The sequence below is a fragment of the Quercus robur genome, chromosome 4 (genome assembly GCF_932294415.1).
Source record: "Quercus robur chromosome 4, dhQueRobu3.1, whole genome shotgun sequence".
Classification (NCBI taxonomy): domain Eukaryota; kingdom Viridiplantae; phylum Streptophyta; class Magnoliopsida; order Fagales; family Fagaceae; genus Quercus; species Quercus robur.
This window is the reverse complement of record NC_065537.1, coordinates 38989955-39011225: the sequence shown is the minus strand read 5'-3', so window position 1 is coordinate 39011225 and position 21271 is coordinate 38989955. Positions and strand designations below refer to the sequence as shown.

At 35.4% G+C, this 21271-nt stretch overlaps 1 pseudogene; it reads right to left on the bottom strand.

Moving 5' to 3' along the window:
* Window positions 1–2688: 2688 nt before the first annotated feature.
* LOC126721838 (uncharacterized) lies at window positions 2689–5386 on the bottom strand (annotated as a pseudogene).
* Window positions 5387–21271: the final 15885 nt, after the last annotated feature.

The following is a 21271-nucleotide window of genomic DNA, read 5'->3' as shown; positions in this document are numbered from 1 at the left end:
TTTTTAATTCTTTTCCTCACATTTTCGGCAATCCCATTGCCACAATTCTTTTTTTTTTTTTTTTTTTTTTTTTTTTTTTTTTTCACATTTTCGGCAATCCTATTGCCACAATTACTTTGCCACAAATTTTTTTAACTAATAATAATTAATTACATGTGATTTATTATGAAAATATTGTAAAAATATTGTGGACATTACACTTTTTTTTACTCTTTCAGATATTTTGGAACCACTTTTTTTTTTTTTTTTCTTTTCCTCACATTTTCGGCAATCCCATTGCCACAATTTTTTTTTTCCTCACATTTTTGGCAATCCCATTGCCACAAAATTTTTTTTTTTTCTTTCCCTCACATTTTCGGCAATCCCATTGCCACAAATTTTTTTTTTCCCTCACATTTTCGGCAATCCCATTGCCACAATTCTTTTTTTTTTTTTTTTTTTTTTTTTTTTCTTTTCCTCACATTTTCGGCAATCCCATTGCCACAATTTTTTTTTTTTTTTTTCCTTTTCCTCACATTTTCGGCAATCCCATTGCCACAATTCTTTTTTTTTTTTTTTTTCCTTTTTTTCTTTTCACATTTTCGGCAATCCTATTGCTACAATTACTTTGCCACAAATTTTTTTAACTAATAATAATTAATTACATGTGATTTATTGTGAAAATATTGTAAAAATATTGTGGACATTACACTTTTTTTTACTCTTTTAGATATTTTGGAACCACTTTTTTTTTTTTTTTTTTTCTTTTCCTCACATTTTCGGCAATCCCATTGCCACAATTCTTTTTTTTTTTTTCCTCACATTTTCGGCAATCCCATTGCCACAATTCTTTGTTTTTTTTTTTTTTTTTTTTTCTTTTCACATTTTACTTTGCCACAAATTTTTTTAACTAATAATAATTAATTACATGTGATTTATTGTGAAAATGTTGTAAAAATATTGTGGACATTACACTTTTTTTTACTCTTTTAGATATTTTGGAACCACTTTTTTTTTTTTTTTTTTTTTTTTTTTTTTTTTTTTTTTTTTTTTTTTTTTTTTTTCCTCACATTTTCGGCAATCCCATTGCCACAATTATCTTTTTTTTTTTTTCCTCACATTTTCGGCAATCCCATTGCCACAATTCTTTTTTTTTTTTTTCTTTTCCTCACATTTTCGGCAATCCCATTGCCACAATTCTCTTTTTTTTTTTTTTTTTTTTTTTTTTTTTTTTTTTCACATTTTCGGCAATCCTATTGCCACAATTACTTTGTCACAAATTTTTTTTAACTAATTATAATTAATTACATGTGATTTATTGTGAAAATGTTGTAAAAATATTGTAGACATTACATTTTTTTTACTCTTTCAGATATTTTGGAATCACTTTTTTTTTTTTTTTTTTTTTTTTTTTTTTTCATTTTCGGCATTGCCATGGCCACAATTACCAAAAAAAAAAAAAAAAAAAAAAAAAAAAAATTCTTTTTCTCCCCTATTTCGGCAATTGCATTACCGCAATTGCCTTTTTTTTTTTTTTTTTTTTCTCTGGGCACTCCACACTCGGGCACACAGGAGAGAGGGTTCGGGCAACAGAACTGGGTAGAGGAATTTCGGTATCCACGTTGCCGAAATTCAACATTTTCTCTTTCCTCCTTTTACATCTTCTCTCTCATACTTTTGGCTGAATTTTGGCAATGGTGATACCGAAATTCAGTCTCTCTCCTCAAAATCCCAAATAAGTTTCAATAGTATCTATAACGCAAATTAATTTCAGTTTTTGCAATATTAACCCAAAAGACTCATAGAATGACTCTTGGAATTTGGATTCACTTTAGAGACTTTTCCTCGTGATTATGATTATCCAAATTCCGAGATTGCTCAGATAATTCAAAAGTCCTATATACCAGCATTTTCTACTAATATCAATTTCTAGGCTATTATCATCGAGACTTCTTTTTTCAGTTTTTCTTTTAAAAATCAGTGAAAAAAAAATCCTTACTCCCTTAAATTTTATTTAAAGAAATGATAAATTCTTGAAATTAAAATGATAAGTACTCGAAGTTATAGGATAATTTATTTTTAAAATCTTAATATACTTCATAATTATCTATACATCCCATCTTTAATCTTGAATTTATGAGGCAAAAAAAAAAAAAAACTGTAAATCTACTCCAGCGAAATGAACTAATTAAGTTCTACATCTCAAATATTAATAAAATAATATATTAGCCTTCTAGTAGGATTTTCGAAATGTTTTTGTATTGTCTTGCAATAATAAGTTCTTTGAAATAAAATTTCTCATTCATAGGGGAAAAAATGTAGAAAGAAAATCTTAAACAAGGTCTTGAACATTCTGATAACATTTTTTTTTTTGGTTAATACAATAAGATATGAGCCTCCTATGTTAGTTTCATAACTTTTATAATTTTTTATAATAGACTTGTGCAACTATTAAAAAAAAAAAAAAAAAAAAAAAACCTTGGTTTTAACATTTTGATGAAAGAATTTTTTATTTCCTGAATAATGTTCTTAATTTTTTTTTGCTTGGTAAGGATAGGGGATAGAACTTTCGAGTAACAGGTTACAAAGGAATCTAGGTGCCACTTGGCTACGAGGCCATTGGCAACGTTCTTACACATTGCTGAAGAAATCATTAAATTATAAGGGACAATATTAACAACAAAATAGGGAAAATCAATACTAGTTTTGTCACCGCAATGCAATAATTTCATCTTCTTTGCATTTTCCCACATCAATTACCATAGTACGTCTCTTGGTAGTTGGCAAGATCCTACAGCAGTTTCTTCTTGGATGCTCATGTTCAAAATACAAAGAACAATGTAAGTTATCAATCAAGATAATAACAGATGATATGATTATAAATTAAATTCGTAACTCAAGTTGACTAAATACATTTTCTAGTGTTAACATCAATTAAATTAGGCAGCATCTCATGAAGTATTGATTATTGTCCTAAAGAAGAAAGGAAAAAAAAAATGATTACCTTATCCCACAAATATGGGTTGGGCGTCTTGTAAACATCAACAATTTCAATTTGAGAAGGACTTGGCATTTGCCATTCTCAGTTTTGTAGCGGAGTTTTATGTAGAAGATATTCAGTGGCTGCTGAAGTTGTAGCAGTAGAAATGTAATACACAAAAGATATTTGACATTTGTGCGTACTATTAGGGCGAGTGTTGAAGGGGAAAGCAGTGTTATCAGCTTTATGGTGCCAATCAACAAAGGTTCTTTCAGGCAATTCCATATCTCTGGCTAAGAAAGTGCCTCGGAATATTTGTACAACGTAGCCCCATGAAACAGATACTGTCCAATTTCGATTTTTGTCATAGCAAATGGATTGTTGCATCAGCCCAGCCGAGTCCATCTTCATTGGGCGCCTGAATCGTTTAAGGGCGGCCACTTTGTCCTTCGTATTGGGGAATATGTAATTAGCCTCCATGTCTAAGTGGTGCAACGAGACTAGAGGCGCAATTGGGTGCGCTGCTAGGAGGCCCACTAGGTTGCCATACACATCAAACTAATCATCAATGAGAAGAAATAATTATTAGAGATGAATATTTTTTATTTCCTCTATTTATAGCTAATTTTTAGGCATGTTATTAATTTAATTCATCATTGTAAAACTATGCCCATTGATGTAAGACAACAGTCTTGCTTAAACCCATTGATGGCACCTAAATTAGCTTAGCTATTAACAATTAATAAAACATCCCTATCTATTCTCTTCAAAAAAAAAAAAAAAAAAAAAAAAAAAAAAAATTCCTATCTATTTATCTAAATTCTATATTATTTGTCTAATATTATGGGTGTGTTTGGATAGAACTTATTTTGCTGAAACTGAAAACTGAAAACACTGTAGCAAAATAATTTTTAAATATGTGAATAGTGCTGTGGGACCCATTTTTAATGAAAAAATTGATAAAAAATGAAATTTGTGGGTCCGTAAACAGTGCATATGTGCACTGTTCACGGCAGAAAGTCCACTTTTGTGGTTACTGTTCATTGAACAGTAACCGCAATACTCAAAACGCGTGAAAACAAAAAAAAAAAAAAAAAAAAAAAAGGAGGAAAACGCAGCAAACTCAGGAAAACGTGGACCCAAACATACACTATATTTATTGCAGTAAACCCGGTGGAATGGGTTACACACTAGTTTTAATTACACACATAAAGGGTTACAATAATCAATTTACAATAATAAATCTTTGGCGTAGAAACTGGTTCTCATTATTATAATATTATTATAATGGTTACTTTTAGAAATGTTATCTAGCTAAAATTCTACTGTAATTTAACCACTTATCAGTACCCTTTGGATAGAAAAAACCATCTCTCCTCTTCCTGTGTGTGTTAAAAAAAATACTTAGTATTCTAACAAAAAAAAACATCCGTGTTTCTTATATAGAGTTTCCAAACTCTCTCCTATCTATATCTTAACATAATTACAAAATCATTTTTCATTATTTTAACAAAAGTTTAGTGGAACAAACAAAAATGATGTTCTTAATTTCATGCATATTAATTAAGCAAAAAAAAAAAAAAGAGGAAAAAAATGCTAACCTAGTGAAATCCTTTTTCCTTTGTGAGAGGAACACCTAGTTCAGCCATGCAAGCTTGAATTCGATCATTTGATCCATACAAACCTGGATACCTCTGTATACACTTATCTTGCATTTTCTCAAGTGCCATTGCTAATGGATAACTTATAGCAAATCCACCACTACCATAGGCCATATTATATGAGAAGTCTATGTTTTGCAAATGACTTTCACATGTACTTCCAATATAATAATAGCTATTATGCTTTCAAAAAAAAAAAATAATAATAATAGCTATTATGATCATACTTCTGCAAAACCTTGACCAAATTATCGGGAACAAAAAATGTGTCATCATCCCCCATTACAAACCACCTAACATTCTTCATACCTAGCCTCAAGGTCTCTGATACTATGCGAGTTATACGTATGGCAGACCGATGGCCTTCCTTGTGCTTGTACTTGAACTTTGAAGTATCACTGGAAATCCTCAAAGGAGGTAAACCATTATCATTAGGTTCAACTTTGACATGCTTATCTAACCAAATATTTCCACGCATTTCACTGGGTCTCCACGATAGACTAATATATTGTTTCCTTTTGTTCCAAAGTTTGGCTCAGGATGCAACGCCAAAAACTATATGGGAAAGATTTGTTTTTTCTAGGGAGTTAGGAATTGGACTAGAAACTATAAGGGAAAGATTTGTTTTCTTAGGAGTTGGACCAAATGATGATATCGCAGAATTATCTTGCTGATGGACTGAGAAAGATTGTTTGGGACAATAATATGGCTTGTATATAAATGCAAACAAGTAAGAGAGAATCATACATATAAATAAGCAAGCCATTATTCTTTTAAGAGAACAATAATTTGAATCTTTTACTTTCATGGTTGAGTTCAGAGGTTTTGATTCATGGAAGAAGGAGGGAGAGGAGAGAAACAGTTTGAAAGAGTAATAAAAATTTAGCTAAATTGAAACACCATAAGATTGAGAAGAGGAGAGTTTTGTTTTTTTCGATAGAGTTTTGTGTGAATTCAAATAGCATAATCCATCTAAAAAATTAACTCAAGGTTTTAGTTTATCTATGAAACAAATGGGTAGAGTTTTAAATGGAACTAACTTCTTGATATATGTCTGAACCAACATCAATGTATCAGATTAGTAACTCTCTAAATTTATTCAAATTTTAAAAATCTTATTTTCAAATTTTAAAAATCTTATTTACGTTAAATACTACATTAGAGTTAATTTTTATTTTAATGCATCAGAATAATTGGTTTCATATTAACCATAGACTTTATATAAGAGAGAAACATAGTTTGACAATTATTACTGAAGATAAATGAGGACACGTTTCTAAAAAATAAAAGATAAATGAGGACACATATCACTAGTTGCAGCACATCCAGTTATTTTAATCGTTCAATTTGGTCATCACATCTTTTACAGAATGCATATCTGTTATCCTTAGACAATCTATATAAGTAATTTTTTTTTTTCGTTAGTCTGAAAAATGGAAGAGAATTTATGGGACCGTTTGGTAGAGAAGTTTGAATAATATTGTTTGTAGTTTTTTAAAATACGTGTAAGTGAAAAAATGTGTGGAAATGTGTGAAAAAGTTATTTGTAATTTTTTGGAACAATTGTCTCAGATTTTTATGGGTATAAAACCCTCGAACTCTAGTGGTATAGAGGATCTACTATTGGAATTGGAATTTGGAATAATAATGATAGATAATAGTATTATGATTTATTAAGAATTAACTAATCTGGAAAATAAATATATTAATAATATATATATATATATAATGATAATAAATAGGGGATTAAATAATTAGAAAAATGAGAGTCAGGCAAAACAGGGGAAGCAATTAGGCATTAGAGCATCCACAGCTGGACTTCTAAATGCCATTTTTTAGCATGTTTTAGCATTAAGGTATTAAAAGTGAGCTCCAGCCGGACTTGTCAAATTGTAAAATTGTAAAAAAATTTACAATTGTGCTACAGTACCTAGCTCAATTCTAAAAATAAATATTTTTTTTTATTCAGCACTCTCTCTTCACTCTCTCTCAGCACTCTCACTTTAACTCTCTTCGTGTGACTGTGTACTCACTCCCTCTCTCGTTCAAGGCTTGCCATTGGAGCTGCTTGGGCCGTTTTGCATGGAGTTCATCGTGAGGTGTGTGGGTTGTGGCTAATCGTGCGTGGAGATTGGTGTGGCGATGTGGGTTTTGATTTTGGGTGGGTTCAGATGGGGTTTTGATCAGCGGAAGGAGATCGGGTGGGTTCCGATGGAGTTTTGATTGGTGTGGGTTCTGTGGAGATTGGAGTTTTGATCGGCATATATGGAGATCAGGTTTTGATTGCGTGGGTTTCGTTCTGATGGGGTTTTGATAGAGTGGATTTTTCCAGTGGGCGTGGGTCTGTTTTTTGACTGTGAGTTGCTGTGTTTTATTATTATTATTTTTTTGTGGTGTTGATGGTTTGGTTTTTTTTTTTTTTTTTTTTTTTTTGGGTGTTGACGGTAGATTGGTGGTGGTGGTGGTTTTAGGTGCGTGTAGTGCAGCGGTGGTGGTGATTGTGGTTTTTGAACGGAAAGAAAGAGAGAAAAAAAAAATAATGTGTTGTATTGTAAATGATGGTGATTGTGGGATATATTATTTTATTGTGTTGAAATATTATTTTAATGAGTAGAATTAGAAAATAAAAGTTGGGATGCTGGGAGTATTGTAAAATTGTATTGTATAATTGATAAAATAATTTTTTGAGATGGTAAAACCGATTGGAGATGCTCGCTGGGGCACATCCAGCAACTTTTCATTTTCCTGTCTCTCTCAAAATAAAATAAACAAAGCCTACGATATTTAAAAATTAGGATTATTTATTTAATTTTTAAGTTTCGAAAACCGACCCGTCCGCTGCGGCAACTTTAACAAACCCAGTCCGGGGTCAATGCTAGTCGATTTAGATTAAAAAAAAAAAAAACGTTTTCACGGGTCGCTCCGTGTCTAGTGTCCCCTTTCCTTAATATTATGCATATGGGTATCATAAAATGGGCAGAATGTATTGAACGCACTGTGTGCACTGAAGCATCAAGGAATTGTGATGAATTTGTTGGATCTTATTTGAATGTAGCAGCATTTTCTTTTAGTTGGTTTTTGGGAACATACAGTAACTTTCGTTTTTGCTAGTTTGAATGATCTGTAACCAATATTGGTAATCTTATAAAAAAAAATTAGTATCTTTTTTTGTTGCATTTACTCTATCTGAATATTTGGTTCAATTTACTCAAGCATATCAAATTTTTATTTAAAAAAAAATCAATATATATATATATATATTTATTTGTTTTTTCTTTGGGATGATCTTTGCTCTGTGATTCCCTCTATGCCAGGTTGGTTGAGGTGGGGTTTTTGGGTTTCTCCCATGACATCTTATCTTATATTATATATAATAAAAAAAAAAAAATGAGAGCTTGGCATAGTTTTCTTTGTTCTTTCTTTCTCTTTTATAATTATCACTTTGAATTTTTACTTTGAAAATTTCTTCAATTGTTTCTGGGTTCAAAGAAGCATTGCCTAAGTCATACTGGTAATTTCTGTTGATTTTGTTGTGAATGTGAATACTTTTGAGCAATGGAAATTTAGATTTTGGTTTAATGTTTCATATGAGGGGAGTCTACTCTCTCTCGTGATTGGTAGTGGTTGGAGAAGATAAGAGTTCCATGATCTCTATTCAATGGTTGGATTCTAGTAGTTTAGAACAAAGAATTTTATTTATTTATTTTTTTGATAAACACATTGCAAACTTTCATTAAAAAAACATCACAAACCAATTACATCTTGGATAAGAGCTTGCTAAATACAGCTAGGAATCTCTTCAATTCAAATTACATCATTGACAGAGCTTAGAGCTTGTCTTGCTAGAATATGTGCTAGCTTATTGCCTGATCTACGCATATGAGAAAAATTAACAACATCAATTTCAACTCCTATGACATGAATGCCCTCCACAATAGCAGCAACAAATGTGGGTGGTATCGAAATTCCTTTGAGAGCATTAGAAATGGTCAAAGAGTCACCCTCCAACAACCCATCTTGCAGCCCCAGGTATCTAGCCAACAACATACCTGCTTCATAGGCTTTAGCTTCAACTTCAAGCACCTGCAATGGAGCTTTAATTTTTCTACATAATGCTACCATTAACCTTCCTTGCGAGTCTCTTATGACAACACCAATGCCAGCCTGGTTCTTTGTGGAATAAAAAGCACCATCCACATTTATTTTAAAAGAACCAGATGATGGAGGCAGCCAAGCCGACTGCATTTGTGTGTCAGATAAGTGCAGAAACCCGTTAGAAACAGCCCCACTGTTTGTTCCAATTGTAGACCAATACTCCTGGAGATAAGTTGCTGCCCAAAGTGCCACAGTCGGACTTGTTTTACCTTCTCCCCGGTGAAGAATGTCATTCCTATTACACCATAATGCCCAAGCAATCATAACCAATCTTGAACATTTCTCCTCACCTACTGCATTAGTCATCATCTCATACCACAACAGATCCTGAAATGAATCAATATGGACATCCAAAGGCAGCAAATGTATTTTCGAAGCAGCCCAAGCTTCTTGTGCTTTCTGGCAGCCCCAAAAAATATGTCCATTTGTCTCAGCCTTTTCCTTACAGCACACACACGTCTTCATCAATTACATTACGCCTCCTTAATTTAACTTTGGTCAGTAAAGTGTCACGACAAGCACGCCAACAAAAATGGCACACTTTATGAGGAATGGGCAAAGACCAAAGTTTCTTCCAAAACTTCCTCAACGAACTACCATCAGAAGTAGTTCCACAGTTCGTAGATTTGAACAAATGTACAGCTAAGTTATACGCACTCTTCACAGTGAAATTTCCATTTGTTGTTTCAGCCCAAACAAGTTTGTCTACTGGTAGAGTAGCACTCAAAGGGATTTTTTTTTATTAATTCAACTTCATGAGCAATAAAAGGGCTATCAATTACCTCAGATTTCCACTTGGCAGTAGATGAATCAATCAAATTAGCAACCTTCGTATCAGCACTCAAAAATATTCTTGGAGAAATTACATTATGAGATGAACCCCATGGCAGCCACCTATCTTGCCAAACCTTGATGTTTGCTCCATTGCCAACTCTCCATCTTAAACCTTCAATGACCAATCTTTGGGCTGAAATCAAACTTCTCCATGTATAAGAAGGATTGTGTCCAATCGAAGCATGAACAAAGTCACCTGTTGGGAAATATTTAGCCTTAAGGACCCTATAAAGGAGAGAATTACCACCCATTTGGAGATGCCACCCTTGTTTTGCAAGCAAAGCCTTATTAAACCATTTTAAATTCTTGAAACCCATTCCACCATCACATTTAGGCTCACACATTTTCTCCCAACTAAGCCATGCAATTTTCTTTTCCTCCTTTTTTTGACCCCACCAAAAATTCCTAGTCATCCCCATTAGATCATCACAAAACGAATCTGGAATTTTGAAACAACTCAAAGTGTAAGTTGGAATTGCTTGAGCCACAGCTTTTATTAAAACTTCTTTACCCGCCTTGGAGAGCAGTTTTTCCTTCCAACCTGCTAACACTTTTCCCAATTTCTCCTTAATAGCATTGAAAGTAGTTCTTTTATTTCTCCCCACCAAAGAAGGCAATCCAAGATACTTCTCATGTTGTTTGATTATTTGGGCTCCAAACCTATTCTTTATCTCCTCTTGAACTTCCCTTGGAGTATTGCCACTAAAAAATAAAGATGTTTTAGCACGGTTTATTGTTGACCAGAAGCTTTCTCATACACAGCAAGCAATCTTTGTAGTTCATCACACTCCTTTAATGTCGCTTTGCAAAAAATCAAACTATCATTTGCAAAAAACAAATGAGACAATCTTGGACTACCCCTACAGATTTTTACTCCCTCCATTTGACCTCTATCCATTGCTGATTGGATCAAAGCAGACAAACCTTCTGCACACAAAAGGAAAAGGTAAGGTGACAAAGGGTCTCCTTGACGGATCCCCCTTGATGGAATAATGTGTCCCCTTGGTGTCCCATTAATTTTAATTGAATAAGTAACCGTAGAAACACATCTCATGATCAAACCCCTCATACGGTCAGGAAAGCCCAATTTCTCCATGACTTTGTCAAGCCAAACCCACTCTACCCTATTATAAGCTTTACTCATGTCTAATTTAAGAGCCATCTCCCCAATCTTACCCCCCTTTTTTTGGCTAATCTGATGCATAGTTTCAAAAGTCACCAAGACATTATCAATAATCAACCTCCCATGGACAAAAGCACTCTGTGTATCACTAATAATTGAAGGTAAAAACCATTTCAACCTATTTACAATAGCTTTTGAAGCAATCTTGTACACTACATTGCATAAACTAATAGGTCTATAATCTGTTATCTTTTTTGGCTCTTTAATTTTTGGGACAAGAGTTATGTGGGTTTCATTAAAGTTAGGTGGAGAAATACCAAAGTTTAGAAAATCAAGTACCGTTTTGGTGACTATCGTCCTACTAGTGCTCCAAAAGTGTTGAAAAAACAGAGGAGGCATCCTATCAGGACCCGATGCCTTAAGAGGATACATTTGCTTCAAAGCTACATTCACTTCACACTCCACAAATGGTTGAACTAGCCATTCATTCATTTCATGAGTCACCTTAGGTTGCATAGCCAAGAGCAAATCAGAAAAATCCACCGGATTACTAGTAAAGAAAAGATCCCCAAAATACCCAATTGCTATCTCCTCCATTTTATCCTCTTCAATCTGCCATATCCCATCATTATCTAGCAAACCCACCATTAAATTCTTTCTATATCTAGCTGAAGCCTTGGCATGAAAGAAAGCTGTATTCCTATCACCATTTTGGAACCAATTAATCCTTGATCATTGTCTCCACATATCATCCTCTCTATCCAACCAACAATTCAATTCAATTCGAGTATGTCTCAATGCTTCCACAACTTCCTTTGATATGGGCTGCAACTTTAACCATTCTAATTTGGTTTGAAGCTCCCTAATAGTTCTTCCCACATGACCAAATTCCATAGCATTCCAAGAAGACAAGTCAACTTTGCACCTCTCCAAACAATTGTGAAGAACCCAATCCAACTCCATCAATTGACCACTTTCCCATGCATTCTTGACAACCGTTTCACACCTCAAATCCTTCAACCACATTGATTCAAACCGAAAAGTTTTTTTATGTCTCCTTATCTTCCGTTGTTGAAACAAATGAAGTGATAGTGGAGAATAATTTGAAACTGAAGAAGATAAATGGTGAAGCTTAGCTGTTGGATAAAGAGACATCCATTCCAAAGTAGCCAAAGCCCTATCTAATCTTTCTCGTATTTGAATCCCACTAGTTGTTTGATATAGCCAAGTGAACTTAGATCCTATGAAACCTAAATCACACAATCCACAATGATCAATAGTAGATACAAAATCCGCCATTTGTTTTCTTGGATGAATGCTTCCACCTTCCTTCTCCGAGAGACCCATAATCTCATTAAAATCACCAATGACCAACCATGGTAAAGAAGTCGTACTTTTTAAATGCTTCAATTTTGCCCAAGATTCATGCCTTTTAGCCGTATTCAGATGACCATAGAAACCTGTTAAATGCCACCAACCAACTTCCCCTCCATTCACCTATGCATCAATATGATTTTGAGAAAAATTCCTTACATCTACCTTCAACTCTTCTTTCCACAACAAAATAAGACCACCACTATTTCCCATACTAGGAACCACAAAACAATTTTTCATTTTGCATTTTTCCTTAATCAAAACCAGCCAATCTTTTTTCAGCTTTGTCTCCATAAGAAAGACAATAATGGGCTCTTCTTTATTCACTACCTTTGCCAAGGCATTAACTGTTCGAAGGTTCCCAAGCCCCCGACAGTTCCAACTTAAAAGACTCATTATGCTCGGCGGGGTTGCTGAGCAACTTCCGCCGTTAGAGAAGTGGAACATACCTCAAGCTTCTTCCTCTTTTCCCCTTCAAGAGAATGATCCTCCATTCTGTCTATTTCAGCACTCTTTCTCTTCTCACCTATGTCAAGTTTTATTTAATATCAAACTGAGTTCATACAACACCAACAACTGTGCTGGGGGCAAAAAGCCGAGTTTCCCCCAGGCCAGTCAAGTCCCTCACATATGATACATAAACAAAAGTGGGACATTCGCTATACATAGTCATCAGATTCCGGTGGTGGGTCCCCCGCTTTGCTAGAGCATCTGCACAGTCATTTGCCTCACGGTACACGTGTTGCATGTGTACTTCCCACTCCTGATCCAAGAGGTTCCTGCAATCACAAATCAAAGGCAGCATATTAGTGGGATAGTTCATATTTGTATTTGTTAGCCAGGTTAGGACCACTTTAGAATCTAGCTCCAGCTGAAGGAGCTTCACGCCCATATTCCACGCCATTGCCAGTCCCTGTCTGACCACAACCAACTCAGCCATATTATTTGTTGCGAGGCCCACATGCGCTGAGAATCCTGAAATCCATTGGCCCTGGTGATCTCAAAGAACACCCCTTGCTCTGGCCAAACCAGGGTTATCTAGGGCACTACCATCGGTGTTGAGTTTAAGAAAGGGGTAGGGGGCGCTTGCCAGCTGATAAGCTGAGGAACCAGGTCCGAGGGTCGTTTGGTGGTACCGGTGAGGAAATGAAATTCTATCGCCGCTTGTACAGAGGAGTAGATAAGGCTATGTTGGGAGCGGGATTGGTTTTTGAATATTCTTTCATTTCGTGCTAACCAAAGTTTCCAACAGGTGAAGGGGAAATAGACTTGCCATGGGGGGTGGTGGGGTAAGGAAGCCCTAACCACCGTAGACTTGCCATAGACTTAGTTACCCAAGCTGGCCTGCAGTTATTCATAATTACATTACAATCACTTTATAATTATCCAATCATTATTTATATATAGAGATATACTATACATTTAGAAATTTGTAAACAAATTATATTTTAAAACATCCACTCATATTAACTTTTTTTTTTTTTTTTTAGAATAATAAGTATTTTTTAACACACATATGGGAAGAGGGGTAAAAGTTTTTTTAAAAAAACTTACAATAGTGTATATCGAAAAAGGCTTAACTATTGGATACACAGTATAGATTTTAAACCTCTTTAACTCACATTCATTTTCCAATGTGGGATTAATCCACTGTTTTTTCTTTTGAGAATACTAAATATTTTTTAACACACATACACGGGCAGAAGGGAGAAGGTCCACTCATATTGACTAGTGATTGTGCAGAATGCACCCACTCATATTAAGTATTAATGGCCAAAGGCTTTGTAGCTGAATTGACATCTCCCTATGCACAAAGTGATTGAAGGTCTAGAGGAAAAAGATTCGAGCTGCGAAATTAGTAGAATGTTGTAATTATTTCTTTAAAAAAATATTAAGCATTAATGAAAAACTAGTGACAACTGACTAGGAGGCAGACAAAATAAGTAAGTGCTTTAAGTTTTTGTTATCATTAGTTTTTGAATGATTGAATCCGCCCCTACAGTGCTCAACCTCTTCTCCTTATCTGATTGAGTCCGTGTGTAATGAGCACTACGACACTCTATTTTTTTTATTTTATATTTAGTATCTCACTCAATATTGACATTTCGACACACTTTTTTTTGGATTTTTTTTTTTTATTGTTAATATTTTTTGGCTTTACCGCTTTAGGTCTTTTTAATTTTTAATTTTTAATTTTTATTTAAGAGAAATAATTAATTTTTTAGTTATACAATTATTGGGAACATCCACTACAATATTTAACTTCTTAAAAAAAAATTGATTATTCAGAAATCAATGCTGGTGATGTAACATTATAAACCACTAATTTCGGTATCCCAATTCCAAAAATTCCTCAAACAAAATGTTAACATTTGGTTCATATATATTTCAGTGACCCTCAATTGAAATCTTAGTTTCGTACTTATTGAAATCTTGGTTCCCGTCTAATATATTTATTGATTTTTATTGAGACATGTTATGTAAACAATATTTTCATAATAGATCCTAAATAACGGATTGATATTTGCTTTTAATGGTAGTTAAGAAAGTAATTTCAATGATATTAAAATTAATAATAACTTGCTACCTTGTGAAAGTGTTTTTTGTTTTTTTGGATAAGAAAACTAAGATTTTATTATGAACTGACTCGTTACATCGTGGATAAGAGGTTGTTCTAAAAAGTAAGGATTTTCTTCAATCTAAGCAGTGTAGTCAACAACACCAGAGGCATCTTTAGCTAATAAGTGGCCTGGTCTATTACTCTGTCTTCTTACATGAGAAAACTCTACCCCCTCTATGATGAAATCTTGAATACCTATGTCGTATGAAAACATCAGACCTGCTTTGAAATCCATAGCCTCTGCTCAATAGCACCCAACGGAGCATTTATCTTCTTCTCAGTGCAGCCTCGATGCTCCCTTTGTCATCCCTTATAATCACTCCAACGCCCACTGCTTTTTGATCCATGAAAATAGCTCCGTCAACATTAACTTTGAATACATTGACCAGAGGTGGAGCCCATGTGTTCCGTCCTTCAACTAGCGGTGCTTTGCTAACAATTCTCTCAATAGTTGTCTTATATTCCTCCATATATTGTGAAGCCCAGCTAACCAGCTCCTTGCCATTTCTTCGCTTCCCACCATTTCGAATCTCATTCCGATTGTACCACAGTGCCCATGCAATGATGACAGTCTTCGCTACCTTATCTTCATCGACTTGATCCCCAAACAACATATCCCATAGCAAATCCTAGAAAGATTGGAACCTTGCTTGACTCGACAACACCACCATTTTCGAGCATGACCATACTTCCTTGGATTTTAGGCACGTCCTAAATAGGTGACCAGTTGTCTCGGCCTCCAATCTGCACTTATCACAGATCTCGTCCTGCACCACACAGATCTCGTCCTGCACCACTTTCCGTCGCATGAGATTAACCTTTGTGGGAAGGACATCTCTGCACGCCCACCATGTAAAGTGACGAACCTTGCGTGGCAGGGGTAGGTCCCATATCTTTTTCCAGAATTGACGCAACTTGCTGTTGTCTGAGCTTTCACCAAGGTCTGTAGATTTTGAGAGCTGCATTGCTACTCCATAAGCGCTTCTAATGCTAAACTTGCCATTGGATGCCTCTACCCATATCAGTTTATCTGCAGGAAGGCGTGAGCTTATTGGAATCCCTTTTATCACATCGGCCTCATAGGGAAGGAATAAGGCATCAAGGATATTTGTCTTCTAGCTTGATGTGGTATGATCAATCAACTCACTAACCCTTGTATCTGGGTGTAGAAACTGCTTGGGTGAAACAACTTTGTATGTGGAGGATGAAGGTAGCCATTTGTCACCCCGATTCGAATATTGCTTTCATTATCAACTCTCCACTGTACACCCTTTCTAACCAAGTTTTGAGCGGACATGATACTACGCCAAGAATAAGAAGGGTTTTTACCAAGAGAAGCCTCAATGAAATCACACCGCAGAAAATATCTCTCCTTGAGAACCCGGTAAACAAAGGAATTTTGATTGGTTTGGAGCCTCTAACCCTGCTTTGCTAAGAGAGCCAGATTAAACTGTTTAAGCTGTTTAAACCCCATACCACAATTAGATTTTGGCTCACACAATTTCTCCTAATTCAACCAAGCTAATTTCTTTTCTTTTTCCTTTGTCCCCACCAAAAGTTCCTTATCATACTTGTCAATTCTTCACATAATGAATCCTGTAGTTTAAAGCAACACATGGTGTATGTTGGTATAGCTTGGGCCACCGCCTTGATTAACACATCTTTTTTAGCTTTAGACAGCATCTTCTTCTTCCACCTTGCCAACTTTTTACGAAGTTTCTCTTTAATCTCATTGAAGGTATTCCTTTTATTCCTCCCCATCAATGAGGGCAAGCCCAGGTACTTCTCATGTTGTTTTATAACTTGAGCTCCAAATATTTGCTTGATCTCCTCTTGGATTGCATTAGGTGTATTGCTATTGAAGAATAAGGATGTTTTTGCTTGATTTAGCTGCTGGCCTGATGCTTGCTCATATACCTTCAAGATTCTTTGGAGAGCATCACACTCTACAAGAGAAGCCTTGCAAAAAATCAAGCTATCATCTACAAAGAAAAGGTGTGATAGTTTTGGGCCACCACGACAAACAGCAACTCATCCCATGACACCATGTACCATTGAAGATTTTATCAGTGATGAGAGAACTTTGCACATAAAATAAAGAGATAAGATGATAAAGGGTCTCCTTGACAGATCCCCCTAGATGGAACAATATTGCCCCTAGGAACCCCATTAATCTTTATAGAATTCGTGACAAATGTGACACATTGTAAAATAAGACTCCTCCACTTTACATCAAAACCCAGCTTCTCCATGATTTTATCCAAACAAACCCATTCCCCAACCTTTCAGAGCCATCTCCCCAACCTTTCCCCCTTTTATTCTGGCTAATGTGGTGTATAGTCTCAAAGGCCACAAGTACATTATCAGTAATTAACCTTCCATGCATAAAGACACTTTGGGTATCACTAATAATGGAAGGTAATATTTTCTTTAGCCTATTAACTATAGCTTTTGATGCAATTTTGTACACCACATTGCACAAACTAATAGGCCTATAATTAGTTACCTTTTTTTGGCTCCTTAACCTTTAGAATTAAAACAATGTGAGTTTTATTAAAGTTAGGAGAAAACATCAAGGTTAAGAAAATCCAATATTGTTGCTGTGACCACCTTACCACTTGTACCCCAAAAGTGCTGAAAGAAAGGGGGGGAGGGGGCATACCATCCGATCCTAGTGCTTTCAGTGGGTACATTTGCTTTAGAACTAGTTTGACCTCCACTGCAATGAAGTCTCTAGTAAGCATTTGGTTCATTGATGTAGTCACCTTTGGCTAGACAGCTTGAATAAGCTCTGAAAACTTTGTTGGGTGACTCATGGTAAACAGCTCATCATAATATGCAACCACCACTTCTTCCACCTTTCCCTCATCCTTATGCCATACCTCATTTACATCTAGTAGTACCTCGATGAGATTTTTCTTATGTCGGGCAGAAGCTTTTGCATGGAAAAAGCTTGTATTCCTATCCCCTAATCGAAACCAATTAAGTCTTGACCGTTGCTACCACATATCATCCTCTTTCTCTAGCCAACAGTTTAGGTCAATTTGGGTACTCTTCAACTCTTGACTAATCTTAGGGGATGAAGGTTAAAGTTCAATCCATGCAAGCCGTTTTTGCAACTCAGCCATCTTACTACCCACATGCCCGAATTCCATTTTATTCCATACTTCCAATATGGTTTGACATTTTTCCAAGTAGCTCCCTAACATATTCCCTGTGCTTGCCAACTTACCTTCCTCCCACGCTTCCTATACCACCTCTTCACATCTCTGATCTCTAAGCCACATTGATTCAAATTTGAAAGTTTTCCTAGCCTTCTTCTTCCACTGTTTCTACACCATTCGAAGGGCTAACGATGAGTGATCCGATACTGAAGAAGTAAGGTGGAATAGTTTGGCCTCAGGGAAGATGTTTATCCACCCTAGGGTTGCCATTGCTCTGTCCAACTGCTCCCTAATTTGCAAACCATCCGCTCTCTGGTACAACCACGAGAATTTTAGGCTAATGAAACCCAAGTCCCGCAGACCATAGTAGTTAATGGTCTCAATGAAATTCTTCATCTACTGTCTTGGCCTATCATTCCCACCCTCCTTCTCCGATGCTCCTGTGATTTCGTTGAAGTCGCCAATTGTGGGCCACGGTAGGGTCAAGGCTCCTTTCAAGTGTCGAAGCTTTGCCCATGACTCAAGCCTTTTTGCTATATCCGAATTGCCATAGAACTTCGTAAGGTGCCACCATCCTATACCTACTCCACCATCCACCAACGCGTCAACATGTGTCTGAGAGTACGTCTGAACCTCCATTGTTATCTCTTCCTTCCATAGCAAAGCCTGTCCTTCACTCTTCCCTTCACTTGGTACAATCAAGCCATGTTTCATGTTACATTTATCCTTAACTTTTTCCATCTAGTCTCTGTTCAACTTCGTCTCCATAAGGAAAACAATATTGGGATCTTTCTTATTGACCACCTTTTCCAAGGTTTTAATTGACCGAAGGTTCCTAAGCCCCCGATAGTTTTGGCTTATAAGACTCATTGGACTCAACAGGGTTGCTTAGCAACCTCCGCCGATCCTAGATGTGTTGCCATAAGAATATTGAGGCTTCTAGTCTCCTCATCCAACCTTTGCTTCTTTTCCTTCCCCATGACCTCAGTGAGATTAGTTTTGATAGCATCACACTTTCTCTTTGGGTCACTCTCCATTTCTATAATCTCCATCCCATCCTTATTTTTTGGTCCTGTATGGAGCCTAGTCCAACATCCCTATTTTGGGCTTTTCTTTGTCAACCCATTATTCTCCTCATTCCCTTTGACTGGCCCAATAAGAGTTTTAAGTTTATTTTTACCCTTACCATTACTTCTTTTAGGCCCACCTTTATTTCCTTTTTACTTCTTAGATTATGATTTTACACGGTTTCAATAATTCTGGAATCCTAGGTTGCCACTGTTCGGACCCTAGAGCAAAAGCCGGAATTGTTAAATCCATGTATAAGGCTAGCGTCACTTTAGTAGGTCTATAAGAACTTTTGGGCTGCCGTAACATTAATTCTAACTTGCTGGAGAATTTGCACCCGACCCCACCCATGTGCCACTAGTTAGCTCTCACTTTTGTCAAAGTCCAAGTTCTCTAATGGATGAAGTGATGACCTCGGTAGTCTTTGCCTAGACTTTGAATACAATGAACCATTAGAGATCAACACGTTTACAATTCTTTCAAAGGATAATGGCAGACTTGTTTCTTTTACCCAAATTCTAATTTCATCTCAAAATAATGCTTAGATTTTTAATACATTAGGGTCAATGATATTAAGTCCATGAACAAGTCATATTAGTTTTGGCCCACAGTTTTCACTGGGGTTATATATTAAATCCTAGGTTTGTCCATAATGTGTATTTTAGAACAAAGTTTCAGTTATAGAGCCTTATTCATGTTTCAGGTTTTACTTTTGTTTAGGACATATATTAAATCCTAAAGTATTGGCTGTTGACTCTGAGTTTTGATAAATTCAAGGAATCATATTCTTGGGTAGAGATGCTTTGCATTAGTGTTATCATTTAGTTCACCAAGTATAATTTTAGTGAGTCAATTTGTATAAGTCAATAAGATTTATATTTTGTGGAGGATATTAAGTAATTTTCATGATTGATTATAGATCCTATTTAAGAGTATTTTGAGACTATTTGGAGAGCGTTTCAGCTGAACTTTCAGAGCGATTCAAGTGCTATAAGTAATTATGCATAATATGCACAAGTTTTATTCTTTAGGTTCTTAGAAGTTAAAGATTTTCAAAAGTTATGTTTTTAAGCTAATGTTTTCTAAAGTTTATCGAAGTCATTATTTTTACATCGTTGAAAGAGAAACTTCGACTTTTAGACAATGTTTTAAAGAGAAATTTCGAATTTTAAATAATGTTTTGAATGTCCAAATCTCATTTAAAAGATGATTTCTAAACTAAACTATTTTCCGAAAATAATTGAGTTTCAAAGTAAGTTTTCTAAAAAGGGTTTTGTTCTTTAAGTTTGTTTAAAACCAAGTGATTTCAAAGTCATATTCTTATTTTTCAAATGGTATTTAAGACGTTTCTTTTAGCAAATTGGGTTTTCAAACTTACTCAAGAATTGTAAAAATATTTATATAAACTCTCCAGTTCTTATCCATTCCCTAAGAGAGTCAAGCATCCTTTGATTTATGTTCAATTCGATATTGTGATATTCACTATGCCTTTATATTTGGAATAATTGTTAATACTAAGAAAATTATTCTATTTTGTATATATTTTGTTTTGTGATATGTGACTCAAAATAAATGTTTTTAGAATTGATCAGATAAATGTGTAAATCTGCTCACAGGATTGTATGTGAAAATATGTGTTGATCCCTCACCAACAGGGGTTAAATGTTGGTATCCTCTCACAGGATTGTATGTGAGAATATGTGATGTGTATATATGACACTGTGCTCTGATCAATTATGTGTATGTGTTTTCTAATGATTTTAAGACGTAATTACATATGTATTAAGTGATTCATTATATGTTTTGGAATAAATATTTTTGATATCATTGAATGAGTTTGTGAAAAATCAGAATACTCATGCTTTGCTTGACTCTATTCCGTTGTGTATTCTGTATGATTACTTACTAGATGTGTGGTGATGATGCCGGAAATTTGCCCACCAGTGAGTCACACGTTCCTCGTACGATCGCGAATGGCACCTGCACAACGAAAAGGAATGACCTAGCGGGGGGTACCGGTGTGGTATCGGCCAAACACCCTCCGAAGGTCAAGTTAGAATTATTCTCACTGCTCTAGAGTGCTAGAGAGGGTAAATTATGCGTACCTTGGTTTGTGAGGGTGCTTGGGTTTTTATAGTAGAGAGGGCTGACCCTCTTTTCCTTGGAGTAGAAGTCTTTTCCTTATAGGAGTCTTCTTGGGCGTATTTTACGGGATTCTTTCCATATAGGAGTCCCTAGGTTCCATGAAACGTGGGGAGCAAGTTATTTACTTGTACATGAAAATGTGCAGAATGGACATTTCATAGACTGACG